At 39.1% G+C, this 19357-nt stretch overlaps 1 protein-coding gene across 3 annotated transcripts in view; it reads right to left on the bottom strand.

Moving 5' to 3' along the window:
• The window catches only part of SLC7A2 (solute carrier family 7 member 2), a 67958-nt gene extending 51672 nt beyond the window's left edge, over window positions 1-16286 (bottom strand). For 2 of the 3 annotated variants that reach the window (XR_013168966.1, XM_077144243.1), the window contains exon 1: window positions 16158-16286. The gene's annotated coding sequence lies outside the window, so the exon portion shown is untranslated. The remainder of the gene's footprint in view (window positions 1-16157) is intronic. The other variant, XM_077144244.1, reaches the window with a different exon arrangement.
• Between the last annotated feature and the right edge of the window lie 3071 nt (window positions 16287-19357).

The raw sequence follows: 19357 nt of genomic DNA, 5'->3' as shown, positions 1-19357 counted from the left end.
TACTCTAATTCCATGGTCCCTTGTTTCAAACTCTAATTTGATGTTGGCTATGAGTGCAGGGTCTGTGTAAACCCTCAGAACGTAAGCATCACCAGGGCATGGAATTAGTTTGACTGCTTTGTTCACTCAGGCATCCTAAGGACCTCGACAGCACCTAGCACAGAGCAGCCACCTGTATACATCTGCTGAATGGACAGATGCTGGGCTCTAGCCACGTCTTTTCTTAGATGCTGACCATGTATCTCCAATAAAGACTGACCACAAGAACCTCTACAATGCAACAACAAAAAGACAAATAACCTACTTTAAAAACGGGCAATGAACTTGACATTTCTCCAAAGAAGATATGCAAATGGCTGATGAGCACAAGTAAAGATGCTCAACATCATTAGCCATTAGGGAAATGCAAATCAGGACCACAATAACATACTACACCCACTAAGACAGCTATTATTTGAAAACAAAATGGAAAATCGCAAGTGTTGGCAAGGTTGTGGATAAACTGGGACTCTTATTTTGGTGGTGGGAATGTAAAATGGTGCAACTGCTATAGAAAACTGTTCAGCAGTTCTTCAAAAAGTTAAATATAGAATTACGGTATGATCTGGTTATTCTGCTCTTAGGTATATAACCCAAAAATCTGAAAGCAGGGACCCAAACAGATATGTGAACACCAATGTTCATAGCAGTATTATTCTCGATAACCAAAATGTGGAAACAAACCAAGGGCCCGTCGACAGATGAACAGAGAAACAAAAGATAGTTCTCTTTATACTATTCAGCAAGCTACAAAATGGATGAAGTAAGTCAGACATAAAAGGATAAATATTATATGATTCCACTCATATTAAATATAAAGAAACAGCAAATTCACAGAAATACAGAGAAATTCCAGCTTACCAGGGGCTGGGAGGAGGGGGGATGGAGTTATTGCTTAATGGGTAAAGAGTTTCTGTTTTGCGTAATGAAAAAGTTTTCATAACGGAAGCTGGTGACAGTAGTACAACACTGTAAAAATAATGCTGCTAACTGAACACTTAAAAATGACAAATTTTGTGGTATATATACTACCACAATTTTTTAAAAAAGTGATCAAGATGGAGTGAGGGATCTGGCAACCATGTCATCATCTGAAGAGTAATAATCTGAGTGACAATATGTAAGACAATAACTCAATCCATGTTACCCTAGAAAACAAAACTAGCAATAAAGGAAGTGCATAAAAGGAAGAAGATATTGATCCCATATAATGCAGACTTCTCAGTGGGTTCTACCCATAAAAGGCTGCCTGTTTAAGTTTGTGAAAGCTGCTGGAATGCACTATACCAGAAATGGAACATCTTTTAAACAGGAAATTATTAAGTTGCAAGTTTACAGTTCCAAAGCTGTGAAAATGCCCAAATTAAGGCACCAACAAAAGGTTACCTTCACTCAAGAAAGGCTGATGCTGTCCGGAACACCTCTGTCAGCTGGAAAAGGACCAGGTAGGCATGTGCTAGGGTCTTTGGCTTCTGGATACCTTTCTCAGCTGGGAAGGCACATGGTGACGTCTTCTAGTTTTCTCTCCTGGCTTGTTGTTTCATAAGGTTTCCCAGGGACATCTTCCTTCTTCATCTCCAAAGGTCTCTGGCTGTGTGGGCTCTGTTGGCTCTTACGCTTTTTCTAAAATGGTTCCCTGTTAAAGGACTCTAGCAAGCAGCCCCACCCAGATGTGATGGGTGGGTCACATCTTCATGGAAACAATAAGAAAGATCCCACCCAGCAATATCGAATTAAGATTAAAGAACATGGGTTTTCCAGAGTACACAAGTTTCAAACCAGCACACCGCCCAGTAACACAGGTGTCAGATAGCTATCATCAGTGTTAGCAGAGGAGTGGACCAAAGTGAAATTTTGTGGACTGAAGGTTAGAAGGGTATTAGCTAAGAAATCTGCCAATTCAAATTCGGTGATTTAATGATCTAATTTCTATTTTATCACTGAAAAACGAAGTCTTAGCCCATGGTTCTCTGCATATATATTAACCAATGGTCAGATCATAAGTAGATAGTTTATGCCAAAGTCTATTTTGCCAAAACTCTCCTACCCCCAGCATCCCCATATTCCAAAACAGTGGCAGTCACATAGGTTTTTGGCAACTAGAAAAAATAAAAATCTCACAAGGTATGTCCTCACTATTGATGACTTTGGAAAAGTGTCAAGGGGCATTACACCATTAGGTACCCTCTACTCAGATCAAATAAATATATATTTGGTAAACTTTTTTTAAGTTTAAAGGTTCACTTTGGTGCAACAAGTCTATTTTAATGTTTACAACTAAAATTCCTCTTTCTCCTTTTCTGTGTACCACTGCATGAAATATTTAACTCGGCAAGCAATCACTACTTTTTATAACAGTTCAACCCATGTACCTATCCATCATACATAAAACAATTTCCTACAGCATCAAATCTGGGAATATTTGGATCTTACAGTGACAGGGGACTTTCTCATTTCCATAAAATTTATCGTAAGTTCTCCACTTATTTTCCCCTCATTAATGTCATATTTCCAATTTAAGGAAGTTGTGAGTCATGAATTTCAAAAAGTAGAATCTGCTTAATTGAACATTTCTGGCTGAATGATAGTAAATGAATCAAAGAAGAAAAGGAAAACTCAAAATTTTAAGTTTTTCTAGAATGAGGTAGCTACAGGGAGCCAACTCCAATCAATAATTGCTGTTATTTCCCAATCTCTTTCTCTATATATGTATGTTTAAGAAGGGACAATATATTTGATAATGCTTTATAAATCAGTTGATTCTGACATATTTGAAGAAATCTAGAATAAAAAGATGAGTTTCTGAACTGCAGTCTCATTCTACTCTACTTTTCTCACAATGTAAAGGACTCTGCTGGGTCCTTTATGTTGTGAGAAGATATCTTTATTTATATTAAGATATCAAAGCTACACCATTTACTATTCCCAGTTTCAATGCATGGCTTGCAACACAGTTTTTAAAAACTGCTCTCTGGTTCCCCACCACCCTTACTGTTTTGCACCAACCTGCTCCATTCATTTATGTTACTTGCCTGGACTCAGGAATTGGGACCAAATCCCTGAGACGATGAGGACAAGGAAGTCTCACAAAAGTGCAGATGTTTCTGCTCCCGTGCAAACCTATTAAGAGCTGAGCATATTCCCTTACAGGGAAAGACTGTTAACGATTATGTGTTTGACATTTACATGCTTACTTAAAGGCTGAGATGCACAGGAATTTATGATATTATATAGATGTATATATTAGACAATTTATCCTTGGTAATAGATGGAAATTTTTAAAATCTTGGGGAAATAACCAGGCAAGGTTTTAAACTTCTTTCTGTGTGAACAATTTTCATATTATTAAACTTTTATTTCTTATAAAATTTCATTTTTGTACTTTAGAGCAATTTGACAAATATAAAAACTCTTTAAGAGGATGAGAAAGCCTAGAGATATATATGTATTTTTTGATAAAGCCTAGATATTTTTACTCCAGAACCACTTGGAGTTCTATTCTTTTATGCTGGATACTAGATTACATGTCTCTAAGATTTTCAGAAGAAAAGTCAGATCTTTGTTATTCTCCAGGATACAACTAGTTTGACTTGGAAATATAAGCCTCAAGAGCTCAAAGCACACGTTCTTTTTTATTTGTGTCTATATCTATGTATACAGCAAGGTTTTGCACTTGGAAATCATTCCCTAAATACTGAATGTCCACATGTTTTAAAAGAGAGAACATGAAAGTTATAAAAGTTTAAAGCTAATCCTTGGCACAGTGAACCAAAGATTCCTAAACACCATTATTTACTTAAAGAATGGCAGACAATACTGTGAACTTATAGGTTCCGTATTTCACAGTTTGTGAGCAGGCAGCTGGTGGGAAAAACATATACTATGGACACCCTCCAGGGTAAGTACAGCAAGTAGTTCAGGAAAACACTGGAGAAGGATCCACAAAAGAGCTCATCCTTGACAGCTGGGTCTCTGGTGAGGAAACACTTGAGGTACCACACAAATTTAACTAGACAGTTTGGCCATTTATACCTTTAATTGAAAAAAAAAAAAAAGAGGGCAGGAAGGAAGAAGAAAGGGAGAAAGGACAGACACAAACTTGGTGACAGCTGTAAAAGCTCCCCAGACTACAAGCTGCAATACCTTCAATGGCCACCAGCGGCCCCCACTCCACAGATCCGGGTCCCAGCGCTGGTGAATGGCACCAGACCTGGCATGGCCAGAAGCAGCACCAAGAAGCTCTTGATGGGAAAATATTAGGAATAATAAACAAGGATGGGCTACTTGCCATTTTTCTGCTTTAGAGTAGAAAAGAAACTAACAGGATCATCTGATGTTCTAACCCCCCTCTTCTTACATTCTAGAATAACGAGTTAGAAAAAATCAGCACTGTAATATTGAGATTAAGAAATTAATGAGAAAATGCTGAATTTTTATAGTTTATTCTCAATGTTTTATTATTTTTATATATGAAAAACATACTAGCAGGTAGGACGTTTTGGCTTTTCTGCAGATATGTCTGCACACATACACTCTGCAGCTTATCCTTACACCTATGACGAATGGGTAGACACGATTCTTCTTGAAATGAATGTTATGAGTTATTAAAAGTTGGCAATGCTATAAATGATGCCTTTAAAGAAAATCCAGTTTGGAAAATAATTTCAGTAGCAATTCAGCTCAAGTAATACGCACAAGAAAAAATTACTTCCCCTGATTTTAAAATATCATTCTACATACCTCATTTTGGTGGAGAAAGAAAAAAAGATTTACAATACTTGCATTTTTTTCTCCTTTTATTTTATTTGATGGAAATAATACCTAGCTCAATAAAATGGAGTTTTCTTCCAATTCTTGAAAACGGCCAGAATTTTGATTCATGCAACAAAATAGGAAGTGAAATTATATATATATAATTCAACTTGACTGATTTCCCTGGCCCAAATATGTAATGCATTAAAATTATATGAGATGAGGCGGACAACGGTGGCTTAGTGGCAGAATTCTCGCCTGCCATGTGGGAGACCCGGGTTCAATTTCCAGTGCCTGCCCATGCCAAAAAAAAAAAAAAAAAATCATGAGATGAAGTAAAGCTCCATTCTTAAAACGGAAGAGACCAGAACTTCCAATTACTATTGGTATCAATGACAAAAGCTGGTGCCTGCAGTCATCACTTCTGAAGCTACCTCCAACTTATGCAGTCACATTGTGTCTGCTTATACCACATCCTCTCCATCATTCACCACCACCACATACCACAAGAGTTAACAAATGACTAGGAAACATCTGATGATGGGCTAGCCAACAGAAAGCCATCTACTGGAGAGCAACTGTCCTAAGTACTTTCAAAAATGGACTTTAGAAAAAAAAAAGGGGGGCGGGCCACGGTGGCTCAGCAGGCAAGAATGCTTGCCTGCCATGCCAGAGAACCCGGGTTCGATTCCCGGTGCCTGCCCATGTTAAAAAATAAAATAAAATAAAATGTTTATCATTTCCAAAAAGAAAAAAGGGGGGGCTTTAGAGAAATAACATAGGCTTTAAGACTTAAAATTCTTATAAAAATTCATTAATCAAGAGATTAATTGTGATTTCAGTTTTTAAAGTTACTGTACAATGCAACACTTTTAGAAATAGTCAGGACATGCAATATACCTACAATTAGCAATGCAGTAAAAATTTAAAATAAATATTTAAAATAATTTACAAGTACAATTTAAAAATGAACAATGTTGGGTTGTGTTTGTCCTTCACATTTCTTGTGTTCCTCTGTGGCAAAAAAGATCAGAACAATGTAAACATGCTATTCATTATTCAGAAAGTTCATACGATCCATTTCGGTGCAGAGAAAATGCACTATCAACAGAAATTTTATGCAAAGTCTGCTTTTTTTTTGTTTGGTTCACTGGACTAAGTGCAAAACCATCTGTTACTATGATAATCAGAAAAGTAAAAATTCAGCTTTCTCTTTTTCTAAAAAAAAAAAAGCACAATAGCACTCTAAACAGAACTTATTTGTTTGAAAGTACCATTTATAAGATTCAAATCCTAATGACTTCAAACGGCTTAGAACACATTTACAATCTTTTCGTTTTTGGTTAAGATTATATTCTTCCATTTGGGGGGGTTTAAAGTATTTTACTAAAGACCTTTAATAAAACTGTCTACATCATGTGAATGTCAGTATTTTGAAGTGTCTTATTCAAACATGTTAACATGAAGGAAATTTTAAAACATCAAAGCTTTTAAGCTAAAACTGTATTCTGATCCCCACTTACAAAATTTTTCTCAGATTAGGAGTATATTATAGTGATTATGATTTGCTTTCTCAAAAGTAGGATGGCCTAATATAATTGGTGCTTTATCTAAGTAAAAACGGTAGATTCCACTCTTCACGCTTTCTTACCTTTCTGACCTTAGGCTGAGTGACAGCTCTCCAGGCCCAGTTTCTTAATCTATAAAGAAAGAACTGAAACCACCTTCTCAGGAGTTGACTTCCCTTCCGAATCCATCTAACACCGTGCTTGGTGGATACGTGATACCAGGCATTCGATAACTGTCCAAGGCCAGAGATCTACAGAGAAACACTTCCAAAGCTTCAAAAATTACCCACAGCAAAGTTTTAAATGTACTGTTAAGTTTAGATTTTGAATACAAAACCAAACACCCCAAGCGTTTCACCACTTTCGTAGCCATGGAATTAACCAAATGAATTTCCAGAATACCGTGTCCAATTTTTCTATTATTCTAATGGAAAAGTGATTTCGTCCAAAAGCTGAAATTCTAAATTTCAGAAGAGCTTAACACAGGCACAAACCAGGATATTTTCACAACTCTAGTACTACAAATTTTATCAACACCCACTCTCGTTTCTCAGTAGCATGTAAACAAGCTTTGTGCTATCTTCTTGATGAATACTGCATACACAAGTCTTACCCCACCTACACAACTACTTTGCCACAAATGGTATGCATTTGAAAGAGGTTTTTTTTACAACAAAATATTATAAATCCTACCAACTCGCCAAGCAGGTTTTGCAAAAGAATTTCAGTAGAGACATCAATTTTAAAATTTCTCATTTTGCCTCACTGTCTTTAGATACATTATTAACCAAACATGACAAAGAAAAGGAATATATAAATATACGCTATATTTTAAAAACTGGCATAATTCTGCAGTGATGCTTATGCTCTTTCACTTGATCTCTTTAGTTCCATTAAATTATAAGTTTATTAAATTCCATCTAACTCTACGAAAACATCCAGATCAGACTGACATCGAGCCAGTGAGATTTGATTTCAAATATCACTCTAAGGAAGTTTTAATATTAGATAAGAAAAGAGGGCACTGATTATTCTTATTCATTCTCTCTCTTTTTCCCCTTTTCTTATTTACAGGAACATTTACATATATTCTAATAAAATGATCTCAGTTAAAACTTAGAAACAAATTTATTTTCTGACTCGCAAGAATAAAACGAACTCTGTCAATCTGAGAATTTGGGAGAAAGAAAGTGGCAATGCTGGAGAGGACGTAAGTCCAAAGTGTTCCTTTGAAGCCAGGGAGCTGCCTCCACCATGGCACAAATGAGAATGCCACTACTGTGCTATGGGCACAAATCTCACAGTCCCGCCCTGCCACACCTAACTCTGAGCCAGGGTGAAGATGGAAACCAGTCCTCAGCCCCATTTGAACTCGAGCATGGATGACCAAGAAGGCTCCATCCACCTCCAAAGGAAAGTCTCCTAAGGATTTTTTCCTAGTATTTGAAATGGGTCCTTTATTACAGGTTCATAAGCTAGCTTCCTGAAACCCTAGAGGTGAATTGGTTGGGATTCAAGGAGACATGAATGCCCAGAAATCTTATTTAAATTGCTGGGGAGGTGGATTTGCATGGTTATGTGCTTTCTTATTTTATGGAGAAGTGGACTAGATGGGAAGGGAGGGTGCATGGTTCCATCACAAAATGCCCACAACTTTCCCAAAACATCAAGAGCCACTGCTGAATAGATTAGCTGCTGTGATGGCAGGTTCCTTGTGCCTTTTACTGAAGCATAATCAGAATAGGGAGAATATCAGAGGAAGGGAGGAGTTCCTTTTCTGTATACTGAAGAACATAAATACCATTCGTTCAAATGCAGTTGATCAAAATAGTATGAAATTTGGGGCAGGCCACGGTGGCTCAGCAGGCAGGAATGCTTGCCTGCAACACCAGAGGACCCGGGTTCGATTCCCGGTGCCTGCCCGTGTTAAAAAAAAAAAAAAAATAGTATGAAATTTGTCTTGACTCCTTCCAATAAAAAAGACAATACAGGTCAGTCATCTCTTTTTTTCCCTCAAACTGAATCTCTTTAGTTCTCCAACTTGATTCAGTTGTTCAATCTTTTAAAAGTTGCACAGAGACTGCCCAAGCAGTACAGACATCCAAACATAAATATAATAGGATTCTACTAAAAAGAATACAACCATTAACTTCTCCAAGTTTGCTAACATGAGTTCATAGTAGAGATATAAGCTGAAGAGAAAGGATTTAGTTGGAAAATAACTCTGAACATACATGAGTTCTCCAAGGGATGAATAAAGAAATAAAACAGATACACTTGTCAGAATTATAAGCTTCATTTTGGTCACTTAAAACTTCCCTGGCTTTATCCCAAAATGGGAATCACTGACCACTCTATGGGCCATAGGCTTTGCCAAGTGTAATTATATAAACATTTAAAAATACCCTTGCAATTCAAGATTTTAAAATGTTCAATAATTTAATGAGCAACTGATTGAAAGATAAAATATTATATCCCTTGTGTGGCCTTTACTCAAGAACCAAGTAGCACTGAACGTAACAAAGCTCCAATAGAAACAAACCTGTGATTCCCAAGACTGGAGACCCCGCCCCGTTCAGTACTTCATCCCCAATGGACACAGAGCTGCTGCTCGATATATACTCCAAGCTGAAGGAGGAAACTCTCACTTAAGAACACATCGGTACTATTTTGTTTGGAGGTGATCAATAAGTTGAACACTGAGAAACTTTTGGAGTAGGATGAAGTTTGTTATTCTATCAACTCCACCATCAAAGCCCAGACCAGGGTAAAATGTCAAACCCAAGGATTGAAACAGTGATCTCACTCTGCTTGGCGAATCATAGCCAGTTTGACTTCCTTTTCTTGCCTGGGGTCCCTGGAACAAAAGTAAATTCTTTTTACAGCCAAAACACACCACAGTGTTGACGAGCCGTCAAGATGGGGTGTCAAGGCATAACCCAGGCTTCTTTTAGGCCTCCCCAAATCTTGCAAGCAAGAATGTTTTCAAAACACTTGCTCGAAAGATAACACAATTAATGAAACCACTTTAAGCGTGCTGATGGATTCGAACACCAACACAAAATTGGGTTAATATGATCATTAAAGCAGAGTAGCCTGGATTCTTGGACAGAGGCTTTTCCTGGAGGAATTCACATTCAAGTTGATACAACCTACCAGGAAGGATTTTCATTTGGACTTTAATCAAGGCCAATGCCTAATCAAGTTTACAAATGTCCCGTGGACTATGAGTCCCATACATAAAAGTGTCCCTTGCTTGAAGAGAACAGGAACACCACAGAAGTAAATTTCTGGAGGAAAAAAAAATCACCAACTATAGAAAGCTATTCTTCTGAAGGAGAAAGAAGATTGTTCATTACAGATATTCTCTACTGGAAGAAAAAACACAAAGGAAAAGTTTATTTTAAAAAAACGTATTTACTAGTTTATTTAGAGGATATTTATTTAAATTTTTACTAACTCATATTATTTTAAAATAATACAATGAGTATCCACCCACCACACAACCCAAGGCCTTAAAACGAGTAATATTTAAAAGGGCCATACACAAACTAATAAGAGTATGACAAAAGTGCGTTGTGAACAAAGAATTATGATTAATAGAATTCTGAGCTCCTGAGGTCCATTAAACAAAAGTCTTGCAGAAGTGTTATTTTTCAACTAGTAGAAGCAGACTGACCCCAGCATAGGAGACTGAAGATACCAATGAATTTCCTGCAATTGCCCCTCTCACCTCCCTCCATTATACACACAACTCTTAGGAAAAATTATTATGTTAAAGAAAACCCAACAAGGTCGAGTCACATGGACCTGAATCCTGGAAGGTGAGGCAGTGGTACCCAGCTCAATGCCTTGATGGAAACCTTCTCAGCACAACAGCAGAGCATGCCTGTCAGGAACTGAAGTCTCTAGTAAAGATAGTTTGGGCTATATCCTTTCTTTTAAGACAGTTTTTCTTCTTCTAGGCCAATCTTAGGACAGACAGGACATGAGATGTCTCTTTACCACAAAGAATTCTTCTCGCAACATGGCATCTTCAGCCTATCAGCACCTTTGATCACTCCTTTGTCCGTTATGAGCTGAACAGTCCCAACAGCACTAAGATAGAGACGCTGACTGCTTCCCTGGTGGTCTTCAGAGAATCTCCTGCTAGGAGAAGATCTTCCATGGGCCTTTGTTCAAATGTACCAAATTTGCCTATTGTAAAAAATCACACATCCAGACTGCGAAATTAAGATAATTTCATGTTCTTAATTTGACTGTACATCTGGATGACTCTTTCCTATCTGAAATTTCTATCTAAATATATTCTCCTACGTGTTTTAACTTTCCTCTAAGTTCTATCAGAATAGTCTGAATTTTCAGTTTAAACATCGTAATTTTCTTGAGGAGTGGGTAATAAATTATGGGCTATTTAATAAATTAATTAATAAGGATTAATCCCTCACCAACAGCAAATTTGGGGGAATAGGTGCTCAACCAAAACTACATCCCTGATGGGCTAAGTTTTACTAAAGGACAACTGGAGAACGAGCAGGTAGTGGGGGGGGGGGGTTGTAATAGCAATAGTAATGAGTAATGACAACACCTAAAATTGAGCATTTTGACTATGTCAGAAATGAAAATTTTGTTTCTTAAATTTGAAAGAGATTATTATTTCTCCTCATGGTATGTTCAAGTCTTTGGATCACTCAAATGGCAGCTTTATCCCACTCCTCTCATTGTACGTGTGCATGTTATCTCCTTTACTGGTTTGTCAACACCCAGAGGTCAGGGACCAAGATATTTATTCCTTGCTTCTCTACAGATTCTAGACCTTTGCTGTTAATATATACCATGCATATTTGTCTGAAATGGATTAGCTAATCTCTGATCACAGAAGAATTCAAACAGAGTATCTCATAGGACATTCTGAGAATCAAAGCTACAAGTCAGACATTGTTATTCCAAGGGAATCCCAACATATCAATAGTATGCAGCATTTTGGTTGCACATACAGTTGCTAAATACTATACATTCTGCATATCAATCATAATAAATTTTGCATAGTGATTTCATTTTGCAAAAAATGAAATTCAAGTGTTACTGGCAAATGCATACCTTCTTTTAGAAACCTGACTTCGGAAAAACAGACACTGCTTGTGATGCAGGGACTTCCCACTTCAGCCACTCAACTATATTTCAAGCTTTAGACATTTTAGTATGACTTTAAAAGTAGAAGTTAGATTGCATTTTGAAAATCTGCCCTGAGTTCATATTAGGGAGTAAACAAACAAACTTGAGCCTGCAAAGAGACTCCATTGTTTTCACTGTGTTTCAACATATGCAACACCTGTTAATTCCACTACTGAGTATCACATTATCACTATTTTCCAAGATGACAGCTAGCTACCCAGAGTCAGGGTGAGAAAAAAGTCTAAGGAGCCAATCTTAATCTTGATTTCCAGGTATAGCCAAAGTAGCATCTACTCTCTCTCAGCCCATACAAGAGGAAAATGATTGAAAAGTAAGTTTTAAGATTTGCTTTATTCATTACTTGACTATTTGAAAAGAAAAGCATCTGTTTTTAACTGGACAAAGATAAAAAAGAATGGGCAAATTCTGTTCCTGGTACCTGATCATGCAAAAAAAAAAAAAAAAGGATGGGCAAAAGTAGAAGTATAAAATGAGAACATCATCTTAATTACAGTACCCACTCAACATCCCTGGCAGTATGACCTTCTAAACACTGATGCCAAGCCTCTGCTGGAAGGAAGTGAGTTTTGCGGGCATAAACATTATTGTGGTAGGTATAAGTATTGAGGCTTAGGGAGCCTTGCTGAAGCCAGAGTGGGTCAAGGAAAGAAAATCGCACCCACCCACCCATCCTCCCATCCTCCAACTGTTGGAAAAAACCTGAAAGATTCAACAAAGGACATACGATTCTTCATTGCATATTGTTCATGGAATATCCCAAAAATCAATACAACATAGTCAGGGTTTTAAAATTTTATTTTACCATTATTATTTGTTTTTATTTACTTATTGCAGGGGCACAGGGCAAAAGCATATTTTAAATACATGAAATCTGCTGCACTAAGTCATCATATAGGACACTCCAGCTTGATGAGTCAATCTTGCATGGCTCAAATTCTGTGTCAAGAAACCCCAAGATTTTCAACAATGTCTCATGTCATGTATACCCGGAAAAATAAGGAACCATGGAACTCTCTCTCTGAGAAGAGAGATCCAAAATAAACACCTAAACAAGAACAGAAGAGATGTGATTCATATAGTCAAATCCAGCATCTTGAACGAAAACTGCATTAACTCAGCTCTTTTCCGAAGTCAAAACTAATCATACTTACCAGTGAGAAGGTTAACAGAACTGCAGTGGAGGGTCTGCTCAGAACTATGTCACATGTGTGCTTGCTTCTACAGATTAACATATAGCAGTGACACTTACCAAATTGGATAAGAAAAATTAATTAATGAGTCATACAGTTTTACAGTTTATTCTTAAAACTATTTAGAGCCTTGTGGCTACAAACACCCAGTGGTTATTTTGGTTTTCTCAGTGGATTCTGTGACATTTCCACAGCAACAGACTGCCCTTCTAAAACAAGAACCAGAAAGACAAGTAAAGCAAAAATGTGTTACTACCAGTTAAACAAACAAAAAGCTCCGCCAAGTATACGTGCTTTCAATGACAGAATAGTAGCATCATCTTCATGTATTAGAGAAAGGGAATTCATTACTTGTTTTCTGGTACAGACAGCACTAAAGTCATCTGTTTATAGGTGATGTTATTTTTTAAATAAAATTACAACAAAAAACTACTCCTAAAATCCACCAAAGGAGGGCAGGCCACGGTGGCTCAGCAGGCAAGAATGCTTGCCTGCCATCCTGCCATGCCAGAGAACACGGGTTCGATTCCCAGTGCCTGCCCATGTAGGAAAAAAAAAAAAAATCCACCAAAGGAGTATCTGAAATGTAAAAGTTACAGAATTCCTTTAAACTTGGAGCTACACGTTACTTTTTATTTCCCAGTGCCTAGTACGGAGTGGGGGTGCTCAGTAAGTATCTAATGAAAGAATAAATACATTTGAAGATGGACATAATACTCTTTTTCAAATTGTTGAAATCAGTGGAATTCACTCAACAATAAAGAAATGTTGAACATGTGATAATGTGCCAGGCACTAGGATGAAAAGTTATCAAAAGAGAAGAGAACGAAACAGAATAATTTCATTAGTTTCCCTCCCTGTGGAGAGCTTTATCTATGTGATTCTGAATATCTACCTTAAAGGTTTAGAAATGAATTAACCATTAAACTTCAAAAAACATTTAGACAAGAAGTATCAAGTGAAATCTGACAGTTAACTAAGTTTGTCAGTATTCAGCTGGATGGCAAGGCATGCAAATGACGTAAACGACAGTAAAAATCTGAATATTTAGAAATACGGTCTACTGAAATTTTTGCTTTCATTCTAATTGTCTGGTATCCAGTAAGGAGTCTGTGAGAAACCAGTCTTTAAAACCAGTGTGGTCATCTCTGGTTGGGGAAATAATAAAATCAATAGCACCGTAAAGATATTTTTCTTCTTTAAATTCTGTTCTAAAAGTTACTGAAGGGCACCAAAATAAAGTCCTTGGCCGGCAGACGGCTCTGGGCATTAAAAAAAATTTTTTTTCTTTTGAAGGAGCCAAGAAAGTGAGAGCAATAAGCAAATAAAACAAAGCAGACGGGAAGAGAGAACTGAGAAATTAGGCTAGAGAAGTCATTAAAGGAAAACTATGAAGGAGAAAACCTAGGAAAAAGTGGGTCCAAAACAAGAAGAAATGGCCACAAGCGAGGGCTCCAGGTCTGAACAGAATCGCCAGAAGAAACCTTGATGAGTTAATCAAGGAGGTAGGAGGGAAGAACAAAGGGTGGGTAAATCTAAAAAAGGAACCGAGGCAGTGCCATTCTGCAAAGGTGTAACGTTGGAAGTGGGAAGCAAGACAGATGAACTTTAAAATTCTTCCACCACGTGTGTGCAAAAGACAGAAATATATAGAAACACAAGGGGAAAAACTCAAGTATTCTCAAGCTTTTTTAAACTATTACTGCTCCTAGTTTCCTTCTCCTCTACTGTCCCCACTCTAAATAAGTGACAATGAATAGAAAAATCCAAAGGGCTATGTCAACGTGCCAAGTGAATCCTTGCTGAATGCTAAGCAGCATTTTACGCTGCTCTCCGAACACATGGTACATCCTAAAAATTAAAATGCCTTAAATCAAATGATATTCCTGAATCAAGACACAGTGTGAAAACCAAGTGAAGGAAGGGCAAGGGAGGAAATGTGAAAAATTACAATAAATAATGCAGCCCATTAGAGATCATCCCAAATAGTCACCTAGCAATTTTTTAGTAAAAGGAGAAAAAAAGATTCATAAGTTCTTCTGCATCCACAGGTCAGTTCTCTATTTAACTTTTAATACATTTAAAGAAAGGGAGGCAGGTGGATTTAATATTACAAGGGGTAAAAAAGCAAGCATAAGAAAGCATTTAATTAGAATATTCTTACCCTGTATGTTCCCTAGAGAAAGGCTGCAAGCACAAATGTTTGCAATATCCTAAGAAGATAATTATTATTAATGCTGAGCAGGGAAAGAGGCAACAGAAGTTTTAAAGACTGACTCAGACAAGAATGAAAAATTATCAAATTAAAGACCACATCCATTCTAACTTACTAGTCTAGGGTCCTTTGGCCAGGATTCAGACAGTTCTATCTGAACGAGATCTGATGATTTCCCCTCATTAAAAGAATGAGTGTTTCTGCATCAACTTCCAGATAAATCTTATTACCAGTCCCAAATGAACCACCTGAGGGCTTTTTAAGGCAGTTTTGCCTTAAATATTTGAGAGCTGGAATAGCTGAAATAGTTTGACTCCTAAAATCTAGGTACTGCTCCCACTTCTAAAAGACAATTATGACTCTGTGGCTTTTCTTCACTGTATTTCTTTGAAATAACTTTATTTACTCTCCGAATTCCACACTCCATGGATCGGATGCACGAGAAATAGAAACTGGAAAACTCTCCAAAGGAATGGGTATTCCGGGAGGGTTGGATCAAGTGCAACGGACTAATCGCCAAGAACAGGCTTTCAAATTCGAGGCTGAAGCCTGCATAAAAGAGGCTTAAAATGGTACAGCCCGTCTCGGACGGGTTTAAAACGGCGCCCATTTACTTTTAAATATCCAATTAAAAAACACCATGTGCCGGAGACCTGGGTTCGATTCCCGGTGGCTGTCCATACAAAAAAAAAACAACAAAAACCCACCACGACGGGCCATCCATTTTACCTGTTCTCCCAGGACCCTGGCAGGTCTAGGCTGTTGAAAAGGCTTCCAGAGCTATAAACCCTGTTCTATATTTAAACCAAGAACCCCAAGGCAACGAGAAGGGATTTCAGGGACTGCTCAACGCGCAGGTCGGGGAGAAGCAGGCAGCAGCGCTAGGGCCGTTGCAACCTACAGCAGAGGGGTGCCCTGGGCCCCTCGGACTTCGGGTCGTTCAAATGTCCCCGAGACGTCGCCGTGCCAAGCGGCCACCGCCGCGGACCCCGGAGCCCGCGAGGCGCACCTCGGAACGCAGCCCGGAGGACCACGGTCCGCGGCTGCCACCCCTGCCCACGGTCCCGGGACCCTCTGGCCCCGGAGCGAGACCTCCACAGGCGCCCCAAACCCATCCCGCCCCTTCCCCCGCCGGCCCGGGAGGTTTGGAGGAGCGACCGCCCCGCCACACGCGACCGGAGGAATTTGGCAACTCACTGGAGCAGCGCTCGGGGGCCGCGCCGAGGGGACGGTGGTTGCGCGGGCAAGTCGGAGGGTCTCGCGGGCCCGCGGCTCCCGGAGGTTGGAGGAGCGACCGCCGCGTCGCCGGGTCGGCGTGGAGGGAAGCGGCCGGCTGCAGCGCGGCGGAAAGCGAGCTGGGCACGTGGGCGCGCCGCTGGGTAGCCGCGCAGGGGGCGGGGCGCGCGGTCGGGCGGCGCCGCCCCCTGTCCTCGCCCGCGGTCGCCGACCCTCCCCCGGGCCCGCCTTCCTCGCGGTCGGCCGGGGCGGCGCTGGCCAATCCTCAGGGTAGGCGGTGTCCGGCCGCTGCGCGGCGGTGGCGGTACAGTGCCTGGAGCGCGGGCGGGCGGGCGGATGGCCCGGGCTGGGCCAAGTGGGCGCGCGGAGGGCGGGTGGCGCCGGGGCTGCAGGGACCCGGGAGGCACGGTCTTTTCTACGCGTGCGAGGAAAGATCAGAACAGCCCGTGAATTCCTTCCTTTCCTTTGAGGAAGAGGACCCAAGCTCGGGGGCATTTCCGAAGCTTAAATCCGGCGGAGCTCTGCTAAGTGTGTGCGTTTGGGGGGAAGGGGGGGGGGGGGGAACAGTACCGCTTTTCACTTTTGCGTTCGAAGAATTTTTGGAAATAAGAAAATGCTAATGATAGAATATAATCATAATAGTTACGGTCATGAGAAGTAGAAACCCGGAGGGTCCAATAGTCCTAATTCCATTAATAAAAACCATGAAAGTTTCCAAGCAACGTGCAGGTGATAGTTTGCAAACTCCAATCACGTGAATAGGTGTCATGATTATTTGGGGGTGGGTTTTAAGAGAATGACATTTTGCTGTTTCCAAGAAGCAAGAGCAGAAGTTAAACAATCGAGGTTTCTCATACTGTGCTATTGGTTTACATTTGAAGTCTCCCATAGGATTAAAATCACAATCTGAATCCGAAATGAAGCCCTGAAAAGTATATGTTGTTATTTTTATTTGACAGAAAGCCAGAGCTACCTTATTTGCTTAATATCATGGTATTCATTTGTTATTCATCTACTAGTAATGTTAACTTTGGCAAAGTGCCAGATTCATACTGCTGCATTATATACCTACTGTGATGTTCTGAATTAATCATTTTAACTTATTTAAAGAAGGTCTTCTCTGAGCAAGTCTTAAGACATCTGTTCCCAAGAGAATCTGATAAAAGTGGAGTAAGAGAGGGGCTTCACTCCAGAAAATGGCGCATGAAGAATATCTCAAGTGTTTTTTTTTTGGAGTATAAATGCCTCAGGGAGTTACCGTGAATCACATTAAAAGAACCCAGGGTCTAAATAACAAGATCTCTTTGAGTAAATTTCCTAGATAATAGATTCTATCCCACTTAAACTTGTTTTTTACGGTATAAAGCACATTACTTCTCCTAATCATTAATGACATTGAGGGAAATGGTACACCAGATTCCCACGCAATCCCATAAGGGCTAGGATGGATTACCTATGGAAGTCAAGACTTAATACTCAAGATATTTTATGTCTATTTTCTAAGGACTTGGGATCTGATCTCAAATTGCTCACCTGAATGAAAAAAAAGGAGAGGAGACTATTTCCCTACAAATTTTAATTTCAATGTCCTGAAAGGACAGTCTGTGATTAGGTTGCAGCACAAAGATTTGAGATAAACAGATCTGTTTGACATTTAGAAGCTGCCAATTTAATTAGAATACTGATCTTAGAGTTTATCTAATCTGTCTATCTGATTTTGGTGCTTACTGAGACAAGAGCACACTTTGTCCACGTGAGTAAATAATAAAAGCTATTTCAGCTTTAGGCAAAAACGAGCAAATCCTTTCTAACAAGCATGATGTTTGATTATTATCTTGACACACTAGAGTCTTTGACTTAATATATGCCTTTTCGCATTGTAAATTATGGATTAAACGTGGATCCTCTATCACATATTTGGTTATTTCTCATTTTTAAAAATGCATTTAGATGTGGAAAGATCTAAATTTCTAAAATGGATATGAAAGATGAAAGAAATTAGAATAATATGTTTAGAAATGACATTTGAAACAAGTTAAGCTATTTGACTTAATCTTCAATTGCGTTTCCTTTTACAGTACTGTATTCGTGCAGCCCAGAATGGAATTAGCATCTTCCTCCTAACTGAGTAATGCTTTCACCCAGCCTCTAATACCTCATCCTGTCCCATGTACTGCAGACACTTCTCTTTTGTCAGTCAAGCTTCCTGCTTAGGGATGAAACAAAAAATCCAATTTAGTCATTTGCAGCGGGAGTAACCTAGGTTGTTTTCTTCTACAGATTTCAGAAACATTTGTGCCTGTCTGAGCTCCTGAAGTTTCATGAATTGCAGGGAATTTCATGGGACTTTTGAGGCTGAATAATTTACACATCCTGTACTCCCACACATGCCAAAAACAACCCGAAGTAAATCTGAAGTCCACGAATAAGGAAATTACTTTTAACTATCAAGGTTGGGTGAGTTGTCTCTTATTCGTTCTAATTTATGACTCCATTATCCCCAAATTGTTTCAGTTATGAGAAGCTAACATACCCACTTTTTTTCAAATGCATGGATACTGGATGCTAATGTTTGTTCTGTAATTGAATTGACTTGAAAGGAAACAGGATTGGACCAGAGTTCAGGGCATTAGGGTTTTCAGAGCTTTCAGGCCCCTGCTATTCTCCACTCCCCTTTCAAAAATGTGTAAAAAAAAAATGTCCATTTCCACTGGATATGTTCCATGTTTGCCCATCCCTTTAACTAAGCAATGAACTATTGAACAAGCAGTTGGAAAAATACAATAAGTCATTACAATGATGGATTATCTTTTAAATTTGTATTTTTCTGCTAAGACCAAATAATGGTTTCGCAATGGTTTCCGACCTCCACTAGTCCCCCTATGAATTTCCCTGCATTCTGTCACTTGGCTTGTTTCTGGGTTTTCTTTACATTGGCCATTAATCAAGAATCACCCAGAGCTCCACCCATGCTGTGCTGGTCTCAGCTTCCTTTTGCCAGGATTCCTGCTGGGACTGCATTGGCTGGAAAAAGTCAGCTTGCTCAATCCAAATGTCTTCACTTAGCCTGTGGCTCTAAGAACTGAAGATAGGAGGTTTAGAAGTTATCTTAGTTAATGTAAATCCTTCTCCTAGTTTTTCCTTCAGCCCTAACAGAAGTC

Source organism: Tamandua tetradactyla, chromosome 26, assembly GCF_023851605.1.
Source record: "Tamandua tetradactyla isolate mTamTet1 chromosome 26, mTamTet1.pri, whole genome shotgun sequence".
Lineage (NCBI taxonomy): Eukaryota > Metazoa > Chordata > Mammalia > Pilosa > Myrmecophagidae > Tamandua > Tamandua tetradactyla.
The sequence above is the reverse complement of the archived record's forward strand: the minus strand, read 5'-3'. Positions and strand labels throughout refer to the sequence as shown.